This window comes from Pipistrellus kuhlii, unplaced genomic scaffold, assembly GCF_014108245.1.
Source record: "Pipistrellus kuhlii isolate mPipKuh1 unplaced genomic scaffold, mPipKuh1.p scaffold_m20_p_19, whole genome shotgun sequence".
In the NCBI taxonomy this organism is placed as follows: Eukaryota; Metazoa; Chordata; class Mammalia; order Chiroptera; family Vespertilionidae; genus Pipistrellus; species Pipistrellus kuhlii.
In genome coordinates, this window is record NW_023425504.1 from 8,843,240 (window position 1) to 8,859,941 (window position 16,702).

Consider the following 16,702-nt stretch of genomic DNA (forward strand, 5'->3'; position numbering starts at 1 on the left):
TCCTTTTGCAATGCTCTGCTGCCTAACCAGTTTGTGTTTGCAAAATGACATGTGGCTAGGTCAAGATGGAGATGACCTAGTGAAGGGAGGGTGGTTGTTGTATGAGGCATGACTAAGAGGCTTTATGGGCCTACTTAGGGCCTCAGATGTTGAGGAGTTGAAGTATTTCATTTCATCCAGGCATTGGTGCTGGCAGCTGAGGAATTCATTGTCTAGATAGGAGGGAAAGGAAGATATTTGTGTGGCTAGTGATGATGTAAGCCAGGAAACATTGCAAAGCAGAATAAGCAACATTCTATAGTGATGGAGCAGGAGTCTTGGAAGTCCAATTTGTTTATTTTTGCTTTTGCTTCTCTTCCTCAAGGGACATGTAAAAAAAGATATTACTCAGACTGATGTCAAATGGTTTAGTACTTACGTGTTTTTCCCCCCCTATGGGTTTTATGGATTCAGGCTTTATATTAGTCATTAATCCATTTTGAGTTTATTTTTGTATATGGTGTAAGAAGAGTGATCCAGTTTCATTTCTTGCATGTATCTGTCCAGTCCAGTTTCATGATACCATAAACTACTGAATGGGAGAATATTTTCTCAAATGATATATCCAGTAAGTCAATTCCCAAAATATATAAGGAACACATGCAATTCAATAACAAAAAATAAATAAACAATATAATCTAAAAATTGACAGAGGACATGAAGAGCCATTTCTTCACAAAAGACATATAGATGGTCAACAGATGTGAAAAGATGCTCAACATCACTAATCATCAGGGAAATGCAAATCAAAAGCACCATGAGATATGTACACCTCACACATGTCAGAATGGCTATCACTAATAAATCAACAAGCAACAACAAAATCAACAAACAACAAGTGTTTCCTATGTTATGGAGAAAAGGGAATCCTTGTGCACTATTGGTGGGACTGCAAACTGGTACAGCCACTGTGGGAAACAGTATGTAGATTCCTCAAAAAACTAAGAATACTAGTAGATCTACCATAGTATCCAGCAATTCTACTTCTGGGTACTTATCTGAAGAAAACAAAAACACTAATTTGAGAAGATATATACACCCCTGTGTTTATTGCAGCATTATCTTTAAAATCCAACTTATGGAAGCAACCTAGGTTTCCATTGATAAATGGATGGATAGAGAATTGAATAGTATGCAGCTGTAAAAAGAATGAATTATTGCCATTTGCAACAACATGGATGAACCTAGAGGGTATTATGCTGCTAAGAAGTGAAATAAATAAAACAGAGAAATACAAATATCATATAGTTTCACTTATATGTGGAATCTTAAGAAAAACACCACAAAATAAATGAACAAAAATACTCAGAGAAGCAGAGACCAAAGAGATGGTTGCCAGATATGAGGGTGTGGGAGAATGGGTGAAAAAGGTGAAGGGTAATCCTATATAATAAAAGCCTAGGTGGCATCTTGCCTTCATGCGACACTCATGTCATCACAAGATGGCCAACACAAGATGGCCGCCCCCATGTTGTCACAAGATGGCTGCCACAATATAGCTGCCACAAGATAGCTGTTATAAGATGGCCATCACAATATGGCCACTACAAGATGGCCGGCAGGGGAGGGCAGTTGGGGGTGATTGAGTCTGCAGTGGAGCAGTTATAGGCATCAATCAGGTCAGCAGGGGACCGGTTAGGTGGCATTCAGGCTGAAAGGCAGAAGCAATTATGGGCAATCAGGCAGGCAGGTAGAATAGTGGTTAGGAGCCAGTAGTCCTGGATTGTGAGAGGAATGTCTGACTGCCGGTTTAGGTTCCAGATTGGAGAGGGTCCACTGAACCTCTAATATAGTTAATAATATTGTGATAAGTTTGCACTGTGACAGATGATTACTAGAATTACAGGGGTGATCACGTTGCAAGATATAAAAATGTTGAATCACTATATTGTACATCTGAAAAAAAATTTTTAATGGAAAGCTTCACGAATTTGTGCAGGGGACATGCTAATCTCTGTATTGTTCCAATTTTAGTATATGTGCTGCCAAAGTGAGCACATACACCTGAAATTAATATAACTAATATAATATTGTACACCAACTATATTTAAATTTAACAATTAAAGAAATAGTTCTCATGGGAGATCCTGGAAGTTTATTTGAGGACATGGCATTTCCCCTGGACCTTGAAAGATAGGTAGAATTGCAAAGTCAGAGAAGGACATTATTAAGTGGAGGGAATTTGTGAGAAAAGGCATCAGAAGCTTGAGCCCAAGGAATATCTCCTGATAGCCTATTGCTTATGTGAGTAACTGGGGAGAATTCTTTGGGCCTTATGCTTGTGGGAAGGGGACCTGTGGCAGCTGCACCTTGCCCTTCCTTTCAGAAATTAAAATTTAATTTTGATAATTCTATTTGTTTTATGGGACAGTCATATTATTTAAAAAATATTTTAATTGATTTCAGAGAGGAAGGGAGAGGGAGAGAGAGAACATAAATGATGAGAGAGGATCATTGATCCGCTGCTTCCTGCATACTCCCTACTTGGGATTGAGCCTGAAACCAGGCATGTGCCCTTGATCAGAATCAAATCCGGTACCCTTCAGTCCGCAGGCCAATGCTCTATTCACTGAGAAAAACCGGGTAGGGCTTGATAATTCTATTTTTAATGATACTTCAAGGGGCCTGTAGTTATTACTGTCTGTATGGCCACCTTTTAAGGGGGATGCTTTGAGGTAGCCAACACTGGTTGGATTTTCCCAGGCCTTGCTGTCTTTCATTGATTGGGTTAGAACCGTGGTTGGCAAACTGAAGCTCGTGAGCCACATGCTGCTCTTTGCCCCTTGAGTGTGGCTCTTCCACAAAATACCATGGCCTGGGTGAGTCTATTTTGAAGAAGTAGCGTTAGAAAAAGCTTAAGTTTAAAAAATTGGGCTCTCAAAAGAAATTTCAATCGTTTTACTGTTGATATTTGGCTTTTTTGACTAATTAGTTTGCCGACCACTGGGTTAGAGTATTGGGTGCATCAGAGAAGGATTAGAGAGAGCCTTAAATCCCATGCAAAGGGGTGTAGGTACTGCTGAAACATTGGGAAGTTTTAAGTCACCTTCACATCTTAGATAAATCCCTCTGATTGCTGTCTGGGAGATGGTGTAGATAGACAAAGGCAAAGATAGGAGAGTGTCCAAACAAGAGGCCAAGAAAAAGGTCATGGGGCCTAAACAGACAGCACTGAAGATGGAGTGGAGAAATTTGGTCAATAGGACATGTCTCAGAGGTAGAATCAACTAGTCTTTGGGGCTCACTGGATCTGTGAATACCTGTAGGGGAGTAGGAAGCAGAAAGAGTCAAAGGTGGCTGCATAACAAGTGTAAAGGCAGATGTAAGTCTCTAATCTCCTCAAGAAGCATAGAGAGGGGAGGGGAAGGGAGGGGAAGAGAGGGGAAGGGAAGGAGAGAAAGGGAGGAAGGGGAGGAGGGAGAGACTGGTCAGAGACAGAAGGAAGTAGTTTGGAGCACTGAGAAGGAAGAAACCCTAGAGGCCAGGTGGCAGTAAGGAAGCCCCTCCCTCAGCTCAGGCACCGCCTCCGGCTCCACCTCTTCTTCCTTTTCCCACCCATAACAGCAGATCTCGTCCTAGAGGGCGGAGAGAGGTGGCATTTGAGTCCTCCGGTATCCCAGCAGGCAGTGCAGCCTAGAGACGCTGACAAAGGACCGAAGGAGCAGTCGCAGCTGCTTTCCTTGGAGCCGGGTTTGCCGAGGTGAGAGTCCCCCACCGTCCTGTCACACAGTCCAACGACTTCGGGGAACCTGGGAGTTACATTGCCGGGAGACCCCATGGAAAGAACGAGGAGTCCCCAAACCCAGAGCCTGGCTCAGTGACTGACAGCAGGGCTCGGTGGCGCCAGGATGCGGGTGGGAGGTGGAGAGAAGGAATCGGATGGGTTTTTTTTCTGCTCTGTCTCTCTCCATTGCCCTGCAGTATGCGGATCCAGCCTCTGGTCTGGCCCGCTCCCGTGTGTGTTTCTCGTTCACGGGCGGAGGCAGCAGGCTCGGGAACCTTGCTGTGCTTGCCAAACAGAGTTCGGTTACCCCCGGGGATGCGACTCTGGGGAGAACTCTTTGACGGATGTTTTGAGGCGAGCTGGGGGAGGGAAGTTGACTCCGCGTTTGGGGTGACAGCGTCCTTGCCTTTCCTCCAGCCCTACCGGCCCACTCATTGAGCAACTGGAAGGAAATCGGCGGGTTGGGAGCGAGGCGTCCTGGGGTGGCTGGAGGAAGATGAAAGCGGGGTGGAGAGGCTGGGAGGGCGAAAGAACGCCTTCTTGGAATGGTGGGGGTTGGGCATAGGGGCTGTGTGGCCAATGCTTCCCCCTTCCAGGACCTCTGCACGCATCCTGATGGTTGCACCAGCTGCTCGGCTGTAAACAGGCTCACATGACCTGTTTCACTCGGAGCCGACCAGTGTGGGGATGGGGGCTGGAAAGGCTGGGCCAGGCCAATCAGCTGGAGCTGAAGTCCTAGGACAGACCTTTGATACTCTCTCCCCTGCCCTCCTGCCCTTAATCAGTGCTCTGCGGTTTCCATTTCTGGGTAAAATAACTGACATCTGTCCTCTACGGACGGTAGTAGCATTTCTGCACCAGTAGACTCAAAGACCTCTCCTATAGGAGAGCGCGAGGGCAAGCATTAGATGAAAACAGTCCCTGATTTTTTATTTTTTTTTTACTTTTGAAAGGAAATGAGATCGACGCCAACCTGAAAAATGGGATCTTTTGGATCTTGCCTAAAAAGCATTCCTGTTCTCTAGGAATGCATTGCATTCTTAATGTGAATTCCAGACAGGGAAAAAGAAAGGTCTACTTTTCCAGGCAGGGCACACACAGGGTTTAATATATTCTTGATGCTGAAAATTGTGTCGAAGTTTTCTAAGTGCTGGGAAATCTCTCTGACTATAAGATGCGATACTCTGGATATTGTATAAGGAGTGGACACCAACTTTTATATCATGGCATATTTGGTATAAAGCAGTTGGAAGTTTGGAAAATGGGGCCAAACAGGAGAGGAGTTTCTGAAGTACTTCTAGAAATTTCAAAATAAGAGGTATACTCAAATATTGGTATATTTGAAAATGTGGAATTTTGCAAATGAGATAGTTATGAAGATTCCAGATACATGTAATATATAATTAAGTATAATGCACAATATTCAATATACTGAATATGGGCAAATATAGGAAATAGAACAAATAGCTTATAGTAGTAAAATAATTCGTGTTTCTTCCCTTAACTTGTTTATGCATATTTTCTCCCCAAATTTTTTTCTCTCTAATATATCTTATTGATTTTTTACAGAGAGGAAGGGAGAGGAATAGAGAGTCAGAAATATCGATGAGAGAGAAACATCCATCAGCTGCCTCCTGCACGTCTCCCACCGGGGATGTGCCCGCAACCAAGGTACATGCCCTTGACCGGAATCGAACCCAGGACCCTTGAGTCCGCAGGCCGATGCTCTATCCACTGAGCCAAACCGGTTTTGGCCCCAGATATTTTTAATGGAGCTCGTTACATTTAACTCTAATTCTTGAAAATATGAAACAATAAACTCCAAGAAAAGCTTTCTCATTCTCTACCAGACAAAGTAATTTGCTATTCTTTTTCTGTTTTTTTAAAAGTTTAGATGGAAAATAGAAAGATTCATTTTTTTATTTTAATTAAAATATCTTTATTAATTTTAGAGAGGAAGTGAGAGGGAGAGAGTGATAGAAACATCAATGATGAGAGAGTCATTGATTGGCTGCCTCCTGCACACCCACTACTGTGGATCAAGCCTGCAACCTGGCCATGTGTTCTGACCGGAAATCGAACCTAAGACCTCATGGTTCATAGACTAATGATGCTCAATCACTGAGCCTCGCCAGCTGGGCGAAAATAGAGGAATTTAAAATCTTATCTAAAATTTAAAGGAGATTATCAGTATTGCTCTTAATCTGGTTTTGCTACTCTAGCATTCTGGAGAATCTTGCCCTACAATAAAACACATTAAGTGATTTGCTCATTGAGGGCTTTCATTTCCTCATCTGTAATATGAAAATTTTGTTTTTATCTCCAGGGCCTTTTGTAGTTCTCCAATTCCATAAAACAGTGCAGTTTTTTTTTATTGGGAGTTATTCTTGGCCAAAATAAAATTGTCAAATAAGCCAAGATATTGATATCGACTAAAAGAACATTCTGTAAGTAACAAGAGGTATCCAGAGTCCTAATATAAATAGAAATTACTGAATAGGTTGACCTGTACCTCTCTTTCTCATTCTCCTCTCCATCAGGAAATAGAAGATTGCCTCAGCGAAATCCTATTTCCAAAATCAGAAATAACAGTTCCACTTGACCTTCATAGCATAGTACAAAGTCTGATTCTTTTACTCATTACAACTTTTTTTCTGAAATAGGTGGTCTATGCAATCAGTGATGATGCTAGAATAAAAAGAAGGTGGTTCTAGCAGGGCCTCACTTTGGTAGTATCTTGGTTAGATCACCAGAACATTTTTTTTTAACTTTTCAGGTTTTGAAATTTAATTTTTCCAGCACATCCAGAAATTACCCATCAATCTTAGGGATTGACTCACACTAACCAAACTTAAGAAAGATTTCTTTGTTAATATATGAATGCCAGTTCACTAACTTACAGTGAGGAGTAGAACTGCCAAGCAGACCAAGAGACACATGTACAAGCCAGGGCACCCTTTTTTCTTGACACTATGGTTCTTGACCTTCCTTTATTCTGGATCGTTCTTATAATATCTAGTGGTCAATACATTCAACAAGATTACAACCTGTTATATAAAAGCCATTTCAGTAACACCTTTGTATGGATCTCTCCTAGTCTCTTGATAGACCTTGCAAAGCATCTCTAAAATCTGTTCCTCTCCATTTCTACTTAATCTAGGCCCTCATCATCTCTCCATGCCAAAGTGAGTTAACAGCTTTTTTCTTCTCATTATGACTACTCTAGAGTCAGGTGCTGTGCTTGACTGGTCTGTGGCAACCAACTTCCACTTAAGATCTTATCCAGTCAGTTCCCTGCTTAAAATCCTATGGAGGTTTCCCATTGCCTGAAGCAGTGGTTCTAAGTGTAGTATGCATTAGAATCATTTGGAGGGCCCCAACCCCAGAATTTCTTAAAAATTTTTTTTAAATATATTTTTATTGATTTCAGAGAAGAAATGAGAGGGAAAGAGAAATAGAAACATCAATGATGAGAATCATTGATTGGCTGCCTCCTGCATGCCCTCTACTGGGGATTGAACCCACAACCAGGGAATACTTGGGGGAGTGGTAATGGAACTGTGACCTCCTGGTTCATAGGTCAATGCTCAACCACTGAGCCATGCTCAGTAGATCTAAGGTGGGACCCGAAAATCAGCATTTCTAACAAGTTACCAGGTGAAACTGCTGCTGCCAGCACCACATGTTGAGAAACACTGGCATGCAGAATCAAATGTAAAGCCCCCTCAAACTTGGCTTACAAGATTTATCTCCATCCACCTCCAGCTTACCTTTCCTGTCTTATCTCTTTCATACTACTTTTTAACCATAGGCAATGCCAAAGCTAATTTTAAGAGTCCCTTTCATGTATTTATGCATATTCTTCCTGGAATTTATCCCTCTCCACTACCTCTGAAAACTCCTGTTTAAGGAAGACTGTTACTTTTTAAAAAAAATATATTTATTGATTTTTTACAGAGAGGAAAAGAGAGGGATGGAGAGTTAGAAACATCGATGAGAGAATCATCGATCAGCTGCCTCTTGCACACCCCCTACTGGGGATGTGCCCGCAACTAAGGTACATACCCTTGACCGGAATCGAACCCGGGACCTTTCAGTCCGCAGACCGATGCTCTATCCACTGAGCAAAACCGGTTTTGGCAAGACTTACTTTCTTTATGCTACCAGAGCATTTTATATCTACCCAGCATTTTAACACTTACTACATCATATTCTAACTACTATGTATATCTGTTTTCCCTTATAACCGAGTTGTGAAGGGTGAGAGCATGTTTCCATCTTTTTCCCACATTCCATAGCACAGTGATTGATATATAAGTGATTTGTCAATGTTAGTTGAATGAATTTGTGATTCTAAAACTTCTGAGAGTACTATATGTAGCAACATACATACTTCATATAATGAATTAGTGTGGATTTTGCTTTGAGAATTGCACATCTTGGAATAATGAAGACATTGAAATATTGTAAAACAAATGTTGGAAATAACTAGCTTAAAAGAAATATCTCAAAAAAAGACATTACTGGAGGGCATCCTTATTTTTTAAATGCTTAAAGCATGTACTACTCAACTTTACATCTTTTTTTGTTTGTTTTGTTACTTTTTTGTTGTTAATCCTCACCCGAGCATATTTTCCCATTGATTTTTTTCTTAAAATATACTTTTGATTACAGAGAGAAGGGGAGAGGAGAGGGAGATAGAAAAATAAATGATGAGAAAGAATCATTGATCGGGTTCCTCCTGAACGCCCCCTACTGGAGACTGAGCCCAAAATCTGGACATGTGCCCTTGATCAGAATTGAACCTGGGATCCTTTGGTCCACAGGCCGACGCTCTATCCACTGAGAAAAATTGTCTAAGGCTCCATTGATTTGTAGAGAGAGTGGAAGGGAGAGGGAAAGACAGAGAGAAATATCAATGTGAGAGAAACATTGATTGGTTGCCTTCTGCAGGAGCCACAACCAGAACCCTGGCTGGGAGGAGCCTGCAACTGAGGTACATGCCCTTGACCAGAATCAAACCCAGCACCCTTTGGTCGACAGGTTGTGGCTCTATGCACTGAGCCAAACCGGCTAGGGCTCAACTTTACATCTTTAATATGTAATAGCTTATCACTACATATCATTTATAGCAGGCAATCCCATTAGTAAGATATCAAATTATACAAAAAAAACCTAGCAAATTTATAAAAGCAAAAGTATTTAATATTGAGCATTGAACTATTAAAAAATATAAAGAGATTATAAATCACTTATATAAGAGTTAACTTTAGGAAAATCTCAATAGATGATATTGAAACTCAAAGAGGAAGATAACCGAGTTTATGAAATGGGAAGGAAATAGAGGTTTTCATGCCATTGAGAGTAAAGCAAAAGCACTTGTTGCTGTTAACTGTTTCTTACTTACTTGGCATTGGCAAGGACTGCACCAAACATGAAGGAAGAAGATAGCCCCTGTGCCCAGATAAAAGGCAGCAGGCCTGAAGGTGGAGCTAGGAACCCTAATCAGAGTAAACACAAGAGCCAGGGACAGATAGTACAATAAATTGCTGGTGTTCTGTAGCCAAGGAAATGGGTCAGTAGTTTCTGGGCAAGTCTGTACTTTGAAACATCCCTGTCTGTGTCAAGCTTTGAACCACTTTATTGTAAAAATAACCAAGTTTCACTTTTTTTTCACTTGATTTTTATTGCGGCCTCCTCTTCTCAAAAAAGGAGGGGCAACTGACAATGATTTCTGTGGTCTTAACAGTTTTGAATATATGGTGGTAAAAGATAGCGAAATTCCCCTGTTTATCTCATTCTCATCTTTTTCTGGTCAAGCCAAAGTGAGGGGAACAGAAAATAATGAAATTTGGGGGGTATTGGTCTCCCTGGACTGATGATAGAAAGTGTATGTGATGATTTCAGTGTATTTAGGCCTTTATTGGGGGGTAGGGGAGTAGTTTGCAAACTGATCACAAGGTGGTGTACAAAAATAGGATTTTCTTTCAAATTTCATTCAGGATTGCATTTCTGTACCTTTAGGGCAAGGGGGTGGAGGCGGGGGGCGGGGTTTGGCGCAGAAGGACAAGGTAGTTTCCTGTAGCACCAGCTCCCAGCTTCACGGTTTCCCTGTAAGGTCGAGAGTATGGGGGTATCTTGGAATCTCGTATTTCTTTTTCTTTTTTTCTATTTTTTAGCCTGGTATTTATAAACACTGTTGGCCCAGTTGGGCACTGAAGAGCCAGAGGAGCTGACGGGAGGGGAGGGAGTTAGAAGAGAGGGAAGGAATGAGTAGTGACGGCTGGTCGTCTGTTCTTTTACCCCAACGTATGGCAAGTAGCCACTATTGATTTACTCTTCCTTTAATTGGAATTCTTTGCCTGTCTTTGGATGAAGTGTGTTCACTTACAAGGAAGTCGCATTACTTGATGAAGGAGACAAATATTAGTAGACACCTATAGGTTAACTGATAAGCTCAGTATCTGCTAAGAGCCTAAACACTGAGCTTGGGTATATGAAGGATGAAAATAAAACCCCCACAGGAAAACAATATGGCACTATGCCTGAAGTCTGGGGAGTCAAAATTAATCCGCACAAAACAAAAGTCAAAATAGCCAATTTATACGGTACGTACATAACAGCCCGGCTGGTGTGGCTCAGCAGTTGAGCATTGACTTATGAACCAGGAGGTCACGGTTTGATTCCTAGTCAGGACATATGCCTGGGTTGTGGGCTTGACCCCCAGTGGGTTGCATGCAGGAGGCAGCCAATCAGTGATTCTCATCATTGATGTTTCTTTCCTCCCTTTCTCTCTGAAATCAGTAAAGACATATTTTAAAAAACAATAAAATCAGTGAGACCATGTAGATCCGCGTGGTAGAAGAAGACTTCAGAGAGAGGAGATTTGAACTAGGCTTTGAAGAATGAGGAAAATAATGGTGTCCAGAGAGAACAAATAAGACAAATCTTGGTTATTAATGACCTAATGAACATTTACTGACAACCATAGCTATTTTATACTAGTAGGCAGGAAAAGAAAGTGTGCACATCCTAGTAAGTGGAATTGTCTCTTGATATTTTCTTTATAAAACTGAAAAGGAAACATATATATCAAGAGCTGAATTTTGGATCATCCTTTGAGAACTCTCTGGAAAAGAAGGGACATTTTTAGAGATGAGGGCATGTGTGGGTGTTAAGCATTAGGGAGGCAGGACTTTTGAATTGAGACACAAAGGAGATGATGACTGTATAGGGAAGTATGAGTGGTGACCAGACTCCTTCCACCAATACACTGGTAAGTCCTTTACTTACCCTGAGCCTGCTATCCTCAGCAGGAAAATGAGAAGGCTCAGGAGCTAACATTCTTTGACTTTGTGCATGCTTTTATGAAAACAACCTTATAAATAAAGTAGAGGCCCAGTGCATGGATTTGTGCATTGGTGGGGCCTCTCAGCGTGGCTTGTGGGGATCGGACTGAAGCCAGCTCTCTGACATCCCCTGAGGAGTCCCATATTGCAAGAAGGCGTGGGCCAGGCCGAGAGATTCCACTAGTATATGATTGGGGCAGGGAAGGGACCACAGGAGGGCTCCAGGACATGTCTTACCTGTCTTGCCCAGTCCCAATTGGCTGGATCCCGGCAGCAAGCTAACCTACAGGTCAGAGCATCTGCCCCCTGGTGGTCAGTTTGCGTCATAGCAAACAGTCAAATGAACAGTTGGACACTTAGCATATTAGGTTTTTATTATATAGGATTTGCATTAAGGTTTTATTGGCTCAGTATATTATCACTCCCCAGAATTTTTGTACCTTATTGGTTTTGCAATATGGACTGGAGTGAAGAGAAAGTGTTAATCTCCAGAAAACCATCAATTAAAGGCAGGTGTTAGTTTCATTGGTTTGCTGAATTTGCCCTGGTGACCTGGTGCTAATTCCTCCCTAATTTCCATTGGTTGGACTTTAGGAGATAATATATTTTTGCTAAGATATGTGAGAAATGGAATCAGGGATCTGAAAAGAAATAATAAACTGCTCAAAAAATACTTATAGTGACCAGGGGATAGACAGCCTATTCATGACTTGTGGGGAAATGTGCACATATTTAAGTGGTAAAGATAAAGTTTTAAAAATTAAAACTAAAAATTTCTACTAAGCCAAAATATATATAAACCTAGTAAAATTTCTACTTTGGCCTGTGACGATTAACTTCTTAAGGTTATTTCATGGTTAGCTTTATAAGCCATCTTATATCCTTTATAACAAAATGTTTTACATTTTTCCAGGTTTGCCAGTTATCTTAAATAAACCTTAAATTTTTCTCATTGTAAGAGTTTGTGGTACACAAAATTATTTTAAATAATTGAAATCATTCTATTTTACACACAGTTTTAAGGTTTTTTAATGTTATTAAAGGATCATAAATTGGAAATACAATTAAAAGGGGTTTTTCACACATTGTTTTTAAATTCATCCTTGTGTTTCGAAATTGGCACCTTTTTCAAATTAGGCCTAGGAGAGTTATGTAACTCGAACTTAAAAAATTTTTGAGCTCTAGCTTTTGGATCAGCCCATGGACTAAAGAGTTCTGGGTTCAGTTCTGGTCAAGGGCACATACTTCAGTTGCAGGCTTGATCACCACCCTGGTTGGGGAGGAGCAGGAGGCAACCAATCAATGTGTCTCTCACATCAGTATTTCTCTCTGTTACTCATCTTCCCTTCCACGCAATCTAAAAATCATGGAAAAAGATCCTGGGGTGAGGATTAACAACAACAATAAACATTTGAATAGATATTCACAGTGTTCAGATTTTAAAAATGCAAAAGGGCATCTTGAGAAAACTCTCCCACCTTTGTTTCTGGCCACTCAGTTTGCCTCTCCAGGGGCAACCCTGGTTATCCTACCATTGATATTTTACCCATTTCCAAGAAAACAGGTTTGCATATTCTTTTATCTCCCTTTTCCACACAAATGGCAGCATGCTCTACACTAGGGGTGTCGAACTCAATCAGAGAAGGGGCCAAAATCTAAACTCCAGCCTAAATCGCGGGCCGAATGGTTTACTGAACAGGTTTACTGAACAGTCATAAACTGTCATTGTGATGGAAACACAGCGGAGTGCAGTGATGACAGCGCGGTGCGGGCCACATTGCAAGGCCTGGTGGGACGGATTTGGCCCGCGGGCCTTGTGTTTGACACATGTGCTCTACACTTTGCATTGCACCTTGCTTTCTCACTTAATGCTACACTTGAAGTTGTCCAAATGCATATTATACAAAGAACTTCCTCTTTATTCTTCACAGGTACCTGGTATCCCAACACATGGCTATATCATGTGTTATTTAATGAATTTACTATTAATGGATAGTTGGGCTGTTTCCAATCTTTTGCTAGTTCTTACTGAGTGCTTCACATAAACGTTATTTAATCCTTAGTGATGAAGAAAAAACAAAAACAAAATATCTTTCACATGCACTATTTCACCCAGGAGGAATATTTATCAATATACCAAATAAATTCCTAGAACTAGAATCTAGATTTGAGGGTATGCACATTTAATTTTGGCAGGTATAGTGGATGTGCCATTTTATATCCATGCCAGCAATGTTAAGAACATACCTGATTGCTCCCACCATGTGCTATAAAACTTGTTGATTTTTGCCGAAACCGGTTTGGCTCAGTGGTAGAGCGTCAGTCTGTGGACTGAAAGGTCCCAGGTTCGATTCCGGTCAAGGGTATGTACATTGGTTGTGGGCACATCCCTGGTAGGGGGTGTGCAAGAGGCAGCTGGTCGATGTTTCTCTCTCATCGACGTTTCTAGCTCTCTATCCCTCTCTTCTCCTCTCTGTAAAAAATCAGTAAAATATATTAAAAAAAAACCTTGTTGATTTTTGCCAATTTGATAGGTAAAAAGTTTTTAAAATATTTTTTAAAGAATATATATATATATATATATATGTATATATATATATATTTATATATATTTATTTATATATATATACATATATTGATTTTTTACAGATAGGAAGAGAGAGGGATAGAGAGTTAGAAACATCGATGAGAGAGAGTCATCGATCAGCTGCCAAGGTATATGCCCTTGACCGGAATGGAACCTGGGACTCTTCAGTCCGCAGGCCGATGCTCTATCCACTGAGCCAAACCGGTTTCGGCTAGGTAAAAACTTTTATCAGTATAGCTTTAGTTGGTATTTCTCTTGTGGATGAGGTTATACAACCTTTTGTAAGTTTAGGAACAATCTGTGTATCATTTTCTATAAATTATTATAGTGTTTGCTCGTTTTTATATTGAGTTGTCTTTTGGTAATGATTTGTAGGTTCTTTATATATAGTAGGAAAATTAGATATTACCTGTGCTATGAATTGAAAATGTTCTTTTGGCTTTGCTTAATAAGTATTTTGCCATGCAGAATTTTAAAAGTTTTAATATAGTTGAATTTACCTTTTTTTTTTTTTTTTTTTTTTTTTTTTGGTTTCTGGTTGTTAGAAAGTCTAAATTATAAAAAAGAAAATATTTCCCAAGATTTCTAGTGTTTTATGGTTTTCTTAATATTTTTAAAAAATGTGTCTTCATTGATTTCAGAGGAAGGGAGAGGAAGAAAGGGATAGAAACATCAATGATGAGAGAATAATCAAATGACAGCTGCATGCCTCCCACTTAGGATTGAGCCCACAACTGGGCATGTGCCCTGACTTCCTGGTTCATAGGTTGACGCTCAACCACTGAGCCACACCAACTGGGTTATGGTTTTATTTCTTTACATTTAAAGCTTTGATCCATTTGGAATTTGCCATAATTTTAAAATTTTATAAGGAGTAAGGTACAAATTCAACTATCTCCTACAAATCAGAAATTCCACCTTTTATCATAAGCTAAATTCTCATTCTAACAGTTTTATTATAGAATGAAATGTTAATTTTTATACAAATTTGGATGTTCTATTCCTAATAGTCAAGCTTACAAAGAAAGTAATTATGTCACTAATCATCAGTGAGAAGCAAATTAACACAACAATGTGGTATCATCTTACACCTGTCAGAATGGCTGCCATCAACAGATCAACAAATGACAAGTGATGGTAAGCTGTGAAGAAAAGGAAACCCTACTACACTACTGGTGGGAGTGCAGACTGGTGCAGCCACTATGGAAAACAGTATGGAGTTTCTTGAAAAAATTATGGGACTGCCATTTATCCAGTGATCCCATTTCTAGGAGTATATACTTAGAAATCAGACCAATCAGAAAGAATGTATGCACTCCTATGCTCATAGCAGTGCAATTTACAATAGCTAAGACCTGGAAGCAGCCCAAGTGCCCATTAGGAAATAAGTGGATAAAAAAATCTGTGGTACATTTGCACCATGGAATACTATGCAGCAGTAAAAAAAATGGTATCTTACCCTTTGAGACAGCATGGATGGACTTGGCTAAGTGAAGTAAACCAGTCAGAAAAAGACAAGTATCATATAATCTCACTTACATATGCAATCTAAAAACAAAATAAACTGATAAACAAAATAGATGCAGAGACACAGAAGCATGAAAGAGACTGTTGAATTTCAAAGGAAAGCTGGGGGTGGGTGGGATGAAATTAACCAAAGAACTATATGCATGTATACATAACCCATGGACACAGACAATAGTGTGATGAAGGCCTGGGGTAGGGGGTAGGTGTGGGCTAAAAGGGGTCAATAGGGAAAAAAGGGAGACATCTATAATACCTTTAACAAGAAAGATAAATTTAAAAAAACAAATAGGGAAGCAAAAAGAAAGTAATTATAGAGCTTATTATTTTTTAGCTTATTATTTTCTATTAAATAAGATACCAAACTTCTGAGAGTATATTATCCAAATGCAAATGTGTATGACTCTTAGGAAAAGAAAGAAATTCATGGAAAATAAAAATTCAAAATTAGGACTTTGTAATCAGATGCTTTTCAGAATAATCTTAGTTAAGTTTTATTGAAATGGATTGTTACTTTGGTATAGTGGAAAGAATACTGGACTAAGAAGCAAGAGGCTTGCTGACATTTTTTGTCTTAATTTGGTTTCTTCCTAATTTAATAAAACAACAAACAGAACATTGCCTGGCCTAGAGTAAGTACTAAAAGTTTTACATATATTTATAATTATTTTAAATCTTTATTGTTGTAAGTATTACATATCTTCCCCCACCCCCATTGACCTCTTCTGTACTGCCCCCACCCCAGGCCTTCACCACCCTATTCATTCAATGTAAGTGATTAATGAGAAAAGTTTGAAATTTCTTATGCATCATACAAATGTTAAATGTTACAAATAAAAGTTGATAGGCAAAAATGGGACATCTGTAATACTTTCAACAACAATGATAATAAAAAATGCAAAAAATGTCTAAAGGCACTTTTAGCTCAGTTAAAAACAACACTATTATGAGCTACATGCATGCTATGGATTATATGGACATAAAGTAGCATGATGATCTGTGGGGAAGCACTTGGTTGGAAAGTCTGTAAGAAGGATTCTCTGAGAGATCAGAGGTCTCTAGGGGGACCTTGCCGAAGACCGCAGACCCTGCCTTGACTTTTCCAAACAAGTCTGGGCCTCCAGGTGTTTTGCTTGAATCTTTATATTTAGACTTCAAAAGGTTCTTGCTTAAAGGACACTACAGACACATGTGTCTTCTCAAGAATGCTTACCCTGCCGGTAGTATCTAATAGTTAATTTTAGTTCAAGCTGTGGTTTCAATAAAAACCTAAGGAGGCAGGTGAATAGGGCTGTTCGGTTGCTATAGCCAAGCAGTCCCTTAGCCCTCTCTTTAACAGAAACATGTGTCAGAGTAATCATTAATCCATTGTTCAGGGTCTGCCAATTAGTCCTGGCAAGAATGATCTAGGAGAGTGTATGAATTATGACTTTTTTTTCTTAAACTGACAGTATTTTTTGGCTTTAAAAAAAACTTTAC

At 39.9% G+C, this 16,702-nt stretch overlaps 1 protein-coding gene and 1 pseudogene across 3 annotated transcripts in view; one reads left to right on the forward strand and one right to left on the reverse strand.

Annotated features, from left to right (window-relative positions):
* Window positions 1–1,939: 1,939 nt before the first annotated feature.
* Window positions 1,940–2,037, reverse strand: LOC118722237 (annotated as a pseudogene).
* A 1,543-nt stretch (window positions 2,038–3,580) lies between these two features.
* The window catches only part of MOSPD1 (motile sperm domain containing 1), a 39,180-nt gene continuing 26,058 nt past the window's right edge, over window positions 3,581–16,702 (forward strand). For 2 of the 3 annotated variants that reach the window (XM_045583501.1, XM_036443364.2), the window contains exon 1: window positions 3,581–3,739. The gene's annotated coding sequence lies outside the window, so the exon portion shown is untranslated. Of the gene's footprint in view, window positions 3,740–15,747; window positions 15,856–16,702 lie in introns of those variants that run through there. The other variant, XM_045583502.1, reaches the window with a different exon arrangement.